General features: G+C 45.8%; 1 pseudogene; it reads left to right on the top strand.

Moving 5' to 3' along the window:
- Positions 1-290: 290 nt before the first annotated feature.
- LOC125537700 lies at positions 291-1,668 on the top strand (annotated as a pseudogene).
- Positions 1,669-8,083: the final 6,415 nt, after the last annotated feature.

The raw sequence follows: 8,083 nt of genomic DNA on the forward strand, positions 1-8,083 counted from the left end.
TCATGATGAATGTAATGGTATTGAATTGATACGATAAATGTTGATAATTTTGTCTAACCAAAGTTTAAGAAGTTTGACTTCAAAAAATTAGGGTATGCACCAAAGTTTAGGGCAAGCATGGGTCTGACGAAAAATCACGAGATGGAACCGATAACGTACCGACTTTGATTGCAACGCGTAGACGAGCCGTACGTGCCGGCCCACGACACACACGCGATTCTACGTAGGATGGGCCGATCGGTCGGGTGTATGTCGTGATCTGCAGATCCAGATCTACCTAGCGGATCAGCATGGCCAGGGCACGCGTACGCCACGCCGGCGGCGAAATCGGCGACGACATCCTCCTGGAAGTCTTCGCGCGCCTGCCGGGCTACCAGGACATTCTCCGGTGCGCGGCGACGTGCAAGCGATGGTTCGGCCTCATCACGGACCCGGCCTTTCTTCGGCAGGTCGGCCTCTGGCCGGAGACGGCGCGCCGCCCGTCCGTCCTCGTAGGGATATTCTCCCAGAGATCACAGCCCAGAACATCGATGAAGCCCTTGAAGAGGAAACCCTGGGGGCCGGCGGCGCGCACCTCACATTCAACTCGTTCGTCCACAACGACGATGGGCTCTTCAACCTCGCGAGGCCACTGGCGTCGCGCCGTGGTTTCCTCGTCGTGCGCGCCTTGCTGCCTGGCCATAAGAAGCTCCGTCTAGCAGTGTGCCGCCCGCTGATCGAGAGGCGGGACACGCATCTTCTCCCAGAGCCTCCCTTGGACCCAAGCCCCACGTCCCTGGATAGAGATACAGTTGGCTGGGCGCTTCTCACAAGCGCAGACAATGGCGACGACGGCTATGCAAATTCGGACGACCGGCGCCACTCTACGTTCCAAGTTCTTCTGATTTACGTCGATGAGGACGGACTTGTGTACACATGCATGTACTCCTCCGACAGGGGTATTTGGAGCGCACCCACCATGTGTGGTCGGCTACCTTCAGGTCTCACTAGGCGTGGCCCGCGTGCTGGCGTTGTGACCCGCGGCGGCACCGCACATTGGTTGCACGGAGACAAGACAAGTTTCCACATCCTCAGCGTAAGCAGCGCCACCACACATGCCTCTTTGACCAAGATTCCAATCGAATTCCACCATGGCGATCCATGGCCGCGACCGCCATTACTATGCACTGTCCAAGATGGAAGTATCTCGTTTGTTAACATAAGAGAACATGGCATGCTAGAGCTTTGGACAAAGCAAAAACAGCAAGATGCTGGTAAACATGATCGTGGTTGTGAGACTGACTGGCTACACTCTCAGTTGGCAGATCTGGGTAACAAGAAAATAAACCTTGTCTTCTTTGCAGAGAAAAGAGACGCTTTACTTGTGGAGCAGGCTGGTGATTTCTTCAGTATCGACCTCACGAGTAAGGAAAAAATGTTGATTGAAGTCAAAGACAAGAAAGCGAGACATGCCGCGAGCATGGAATGGTTTCCAACGGCATGTTGTAGTAGTACTTGGTGTGGTAGTAAGTTTCACGAACCGTGGGATTTTAACACTCCTGTGTTGTATGAGACGGACTGTGTGTTCTCGCCATCGCTAGCCTCCAAGGCAGGATAAGAGCTAGAGATTAATAAAGGTATACAGTATTATTAATGGATGTCATGCATGATTTATTGGTATACAGGTAGCTAATTTTAAGATGGGTCGATCCATCGGGTGTATGCGTCGATGAATCGCTCGATGTTGGATCATCGCCAAAAGAATGTAGCGGAAGAACGTTCCATTTCTCCTTTGTGGATGCATCGGTGCATGCATGTGGTTTATTCGGTTTATCTGTTCTGAGTAATGTTCACAGAAATCATTGCTAAATTCCCGATGTGTTAAACCTGTTCGATATTACTCTACTGATTATTTTTACCCAAGGACCGTAGAAGATAGAACGATCATTCTTTGGTATTTTCTCTACATATATAAATAAAGTTATGTACAGAAAGTGAGCAAAAGGAAATACTCCTAAATTGATCAACGACTAAGGCCCTATTTGATAGCAAAGTATTTTCAGAGTACTTTGATAACACCACTTTTTTTTAGTTATTGTAGTTTTAGTTCCTGTGACCTGTTTGGCCATCAATGGAAAAATGTGGTATTGAAACTAGAGTATTCCCAACAAAAAAAAGGCTTATATGGGTAGGGTGTACACGCGTGTATTTATAGGAATGAGTGTATGTGAGTGACTTTGGTTGTACTGCGTTTAAAAAAAGGCTCCTATTACGTACACGCACATATCAATCCTCAACCAAAAAAAACTTACACGCAGATAGCAATGATGTTTTTTTTTGCAAAAAATCTTCTGATCTATTTATTTTCAATCATGATAGTACAACGAACACCAGAAATAATAAAATTTACACTAGATCCGTAGACCGTCAAACGACGACTACAAGCATTGAAGCAAGCCGAAGGCGCGCCACCGTCATCGCCCCTTCATCGTCGGAGTCAAGCACAACTTGTTGTAGTAGATAGTTGGGGAGTCGTCGTGCTAAGGCCCCATAGGACCAGCGCACCAGATGTAACGCCCCGGATGTAACATTCCTTAATTGTAACTCTAACTTTTGCCATTTCCTGCTATGTGTTATGTTATTTCCTTTGTGGTTGACACCACCACCAGATAGAACGATCATTCTTTGGTATTTTCTCTATATATACAAATAAAGTTATGTATAGAAAGTGAGCAAAAGAAAATACTCCTAAACTGATCAACGACTAAGGCCCTGTTTGATAGCAAAGTATTTTCAAAGTATTTTGATAACACCACAGTTTTTTTAGTTACTGTAGTTTTAATTACTGTGACCTGTTTGGCCACCAATGAAAAATGTGATATTGAAACTAGAGTATTCCCAACAAAAAAAAGGACTTATATGAGTAGGGTGTGCACGCATGTGTTCATAGGGATAAGTGTATGTGAGTGACTTGCATTAAAAAAAAAGGCTCCTATCACATACCCGCACATACCAATCCTCAACAACAACAAAAAACATACACGCACATAGCAATGATGTTTTTTTTGCGAAAAATCTTCCGATCTATTTATTTTCAATCATGACAGTACAACGAACACGAGAAATAATAGAAATTACACCAGATCCGTAGACTGCCTAGCGGCGACTACAAGCACTGAAGCGTGCCAAAGGCGCGCCGCCGTCATCGCCCCTCCATCGCCGGAGTCAGGCACAACTTGTTGTAGTAGACAGTCGGGAATTCGTCGTGCTAAGGCCCCATAGGGCTAGCGCACCAGAACAACAACCACCGCGGATAAGAATAACATAGATCGGAAGGATCCAATCCGAAGACACACGAGCGTGCAGAACACCAACGATATCCGAGCAAATCCACCAAAGATAAAACCGCCGGAGACACATCTCCACATGCCCGTCAACAATGCTAGAGGCACCGCTAAAACGGAGGCTAGGCGGAGAGACCTTTATTCCATTTTCAGAGAGCCGCCGTTGTTTCGCCTTCCTGAGCAGAACACAAATCCTAATAAAACTGAAAGGAAGGACTAAAAATGAAGTCCTCCCGCCGGCTCTTGGCAGGATCCACCACGCCTCCATGGTCCTAGGACCACCGGAGACGAGGCGGGCCTGAGTCGGCGCCGGCGAGAGGCAGAAACCCTAGCTGTTTTTTTAGAGGAGGTGAAGGAGGCGGGGGCTGCGTCTTTAGATGTGCGGCCGCGTGCGTAACTACATAGCAATGATGTTTAACACGGCGGGCATCCCGGTGGGATATGTCAAAGCATTTCACCTGTGCTCTGAGATGGATTTTGTGTTTAGTTACCTCTTCTAAGCTTTTTTGTTTTTGAGGATCATTCACCTCTTCTAAGCTGGGAGGTAAGTTTAGAGGCGGTAAATTCATAATAACTGATCTAAAAGATTTTGCTACACCGCGGTGATATTAACCTCCCCGGCCGGCCGTGGCGGCGATGAGGAAGGTCAAAAGTTATCTCAGAGAAGGCGTATTCACGTTTGAACTGCAGGTACCAGAACGTGCTGCGTAAATGTCTTGCTAATATTTTTCTTAGAATTGCTACTCACTGTTTTGAACTGTAATAATTTTCTCAGAAGCCAGAATTGCTACCCAGTGTTTTGAAGCTCAGCCGGTCGGCGTACTGACTCTATCGAGTATCGACCTCTCCAGGTAGATTCCTAATCAATCCTCTAATGACCAGGTAAACTCATATTCCATCCTTGATTCGGCTACCCCTTTGGCCGTGACTCGTGACCTCTTGAGCGATCCGTGTCTGAGTCGATCGTGGAGATGACCAACGCTGACCAGGACTGCACACGGCCTTATGAACTACGTACTGCAGGCCGCAACCATGGAAAACCCCCAAATCGATCGGGCACCAGTCGAGATGGCCAAGGTTGCACCACCACGCGAGGACGACACCGGCGACCTCCCGGACGACGTCCTCCTCGACATCCTCCAGCGGGTGCGTGGTTTCCGTGACATCATCCGCTGCGCAGTGACGTGCAAACAGTGGCGCCGCGTCGTCACCGATCGGGCTTTCCTCTTGCTGTATCTTGCTGTATACCGTGAGCTTCATCTTGCTGTATGCCGCCCTCTGATTGACAGGTGGGACACACGTCTTCTTCCACCACCTCCCTTCAATATGATATTATGATTGGACGGCAGAGCCGTGCGCGTAAGCTAACTGGCTGTGCAATTCTCACCGACGCTGATCATGACGTTGGTGGTAACATGGACCAGCAGCAGCAGAAGCCAACATTTCAAGTGATCTTGACTTATAGAGGGGATTGTGGATACGTGCGTGCGTGCACATACTCCTCCGTCACTAATAGTTGGAACACGCCCATCAAGTATTGCGAGGCTTCCGAGTTCCGTAAATGTGGACCGCTCGCCGGTGTTGTTGTTGGCGACACCGCATACTCGTTGTACAGAGACAGGGATAACTTCTACACCCTCGGCATAAGTTGTGCCACATCACATGAGTTATTTACTAGGATTCCGATCAAAATTAACAAGAGCGAGCAGCGGCCTCGGCCGCGACGGCCGTTTCCATGCATTGCCGGAGAAGGAAGGCTTTCGTTTGTTAATTTCCAACACCATGGCGTGCTAGAGCTTTGGACCAAGAAACAACAAGATGGCTGTGATCTTGACTATGAGTGTGACGACGGATGGCTACACTCTCAGCTCGCGGATCTTGGGAGCGAAGAAAAGATAGATCTTGTTTTCTTTGCAGAGAGCAAGGATGCTTTGCTCATCAAGCAAGGCAATGCCTTCTTCACAATTGACCTCAAGAGTAAGGAAAAATCGTCGATAAACCTCGATGAAGAGGAAATAGAGCATGTCAGGGGCACAAAGGTTTTTAAAACAGAACATTGTAGTAGTAATAGTAGTAGTAGTACCGGTTGTTGTAGTTGGGGCGTACACGCGAGCACGAAATGCCGATACGGTCCACAGGTGCACTACGAGATGGATTTTGTATTTAATTAGTTGTTGTATGTTTTACAGTATTTTCTGATGATCGTGCATTGCCATGGGCGCCGCCTTGTGCTGCGCCAAATTCCCCTGCCCAATCTTTCGTGCACCTGACAGACCAGGGGATGGAACCGAATATGTACCGATTGAGATTAGAACGCGTTGAGCCGTACAGGAGCCGTACGTGCCGGCCCACGACACACACGCGATTCTACGTAGGATGGGCCGATCGGTCGGGTGTACGTCGTGATCTGCAGGTCCAGATCTACCTAGCGGATCAGCATGGCCAGGGCAGGCGTACGCCACGCCGGCGTCGGAATCGCCGACGACGTCCTCCGCGAAGTCTTTGCGCGCTTGCCCGGCTACCAGGACCTTCTCCGGTGCGCGGCGACCTGCAAGCGATGGTACCGGCTCATCACGGATCGGGCCTTTCTTCGGCAGGTCGGCCTCTGGCCGCAGACGGCGCGCCGCCCGTCCGTCCTCGTCGGGATATTCTCCCAGAGAAAAGAGCCCGGAACACCGGTGCATCCCTTGAAAAGGAAATCGTCTACCCCTCCGCGGTTCTTACACTAGTGCAGAACCGGGCAATAGCACCGGTTCGTAAGGCCCTTTAGTGCCGGTTCAGGAACCGGCACTAAAATTTCAGCACTAAAGGCCCCCCCCCTAATACCGGTTCAGTACGAACCGGTGCTAAAGGGGAACCACGTGGCACGAGCCAACTAAATGGTTGTGGGTTTTGTTTTATTTTATATTTTTCAATTAAATTTGTGTTATCAATTTAATTTAGGATTGTTTTACGTTATAATGAGTTGTAGTCGTCATCATCATCATCATCATCATCATCGCATATTAATAAATAAATAAACTCTATCTAGCTAAAAATCATCGTAGTCGTCTAATTACCACTATTTAATCATCATAGTCATTACCGCTAGCTATCTAATCATCATCAACGCTGGCTAGCTTAAAAAGGAAACATTCACTTTGTAACAGAAGCAAAGATATCATCAAGTTCAACATAATCATCACCAACATCGAAGTTCAGGACACGGACATGAGACAAGTACTAATTAAGAGCATGAACTAGTAGCTACTGATCCTGCTGCTCCCTCTCAGGTAGAATAGCATAGAACATGTATAGCTCTCCTGATTCATCATACTGGAGCATGCAGATGAATCTGTCTCCTAATCTTGGGTTGCGCTTCTCCTTGCTGCCCCCTAGTACTTCTCTGCGATCGTTAACAATTTTGCTCCAATATTTCACTATTAAGCATTCTTCGCTTTCAGAAATCCTGAATGCACTCATGTGCAATGTAGGAAATCTTGGTCGTAAGCTAACCATTGACATGCGACCTTTTGTCTCGATCCACTGAGGCACAACTGTCATCGGAAGTCCCTGTTGAAGAACATCGTATAGTAATTAATATACTAAGCAATGAAAGTTTAGCTTCAAAAATATTGTATGCAAAAGATGCACTAATTAAAGACAAATATTTAAAATCTTACCATCTTTCGATTATAGATGTGACCGTAGTTCAATACGATCACCATTGGTCGCACGTTTTCAGTACTAACATTTCTAAGTTTAGGAAAAAAAATTGTCTTGACAGTATTAAGATCCTCAAGCCATGAAACATAATGACTTATCTCCTCGCAGTTTAGTTGAGCCCCGGGGCAGTAGTAGGTCCTGTCTACCAAGCGCCGGACATGTTTGCTTGAACCGAAATAAGCTGACAATACAAATTAGTTGTCAACTATTTTTGAATAAACTGTATCAAAGACATAAACATATGCATGCATGGTTGAGAAAAACTCACCAAATGGTAGAACTGGAGGCGTTTGCACATCGACGCAGATGTCTATATTACCTAAAATATCATCTTCCGGACGAATATCAAAGGTGATAACCATATCAGGCTCAAATGCATAAGCCTTGCATAGTGCTTGCCAAGTTTTGCATTCAAAATGGGTGTATGTGTCTCCATTATATAATTTGACGTTGAAAGTATACCCATGCTCCGTCTTTAAGTAACTCTCTTTACCTCCATATCATCTATAGCACTAAAACCTATCTTATCCAAGACAAAAATTCTTGCATGGCAGGGGATGCGCTAGTAGAATAGTGAAAATTTAAAATTATAAGTTGAAGCAAATGAAGCATAAGTTTTGCACTCAAATAATAATTGACAAAGTGACTTACTGTATCAATTTCGAATGTCTCATCCAGCTTGATGCTGAAGCGCCTACCATCAACAAGGAAATTTTGGTCGCACAGGCCGCGCTGGTCTTCACAGTGTTCGCACATAATGAAATCTTTTTCGTCGTCAGATGACATTTTCTATGTTCATATAGGTGAAATATTAAACACCTATGTCTAGCCAAATATATATTCATCTAACATTTGACATTAATATATCTAACTATATATTCAATTGACATTATTATATATTTAACTTTTCTATCTAATTCATCTAACATTCGACATTAATCTAATATTTATATAAACTCAAAATATATAAAAAATTAAATAAGCAGAAAAACTCATTAACAAATAATATTTTAATTAGATCATCAAATCTCATATACCTAAATTTTCTTACTAAA

The sequence above is a fragment of the Triticum urartu genome, chromosome 2 (assembly GCF_003073215.2).
Source record: "Triticum urartu cultivar G1812 chromosome 2, Tu2.1, whole genome shotgun sequence".
Lineage (NCBI taxonomy): Eukaryota > Viridiplantae > Streptophyta > Magnoliopsida > Poales > Poaceae > Triticum > Triticum urartu.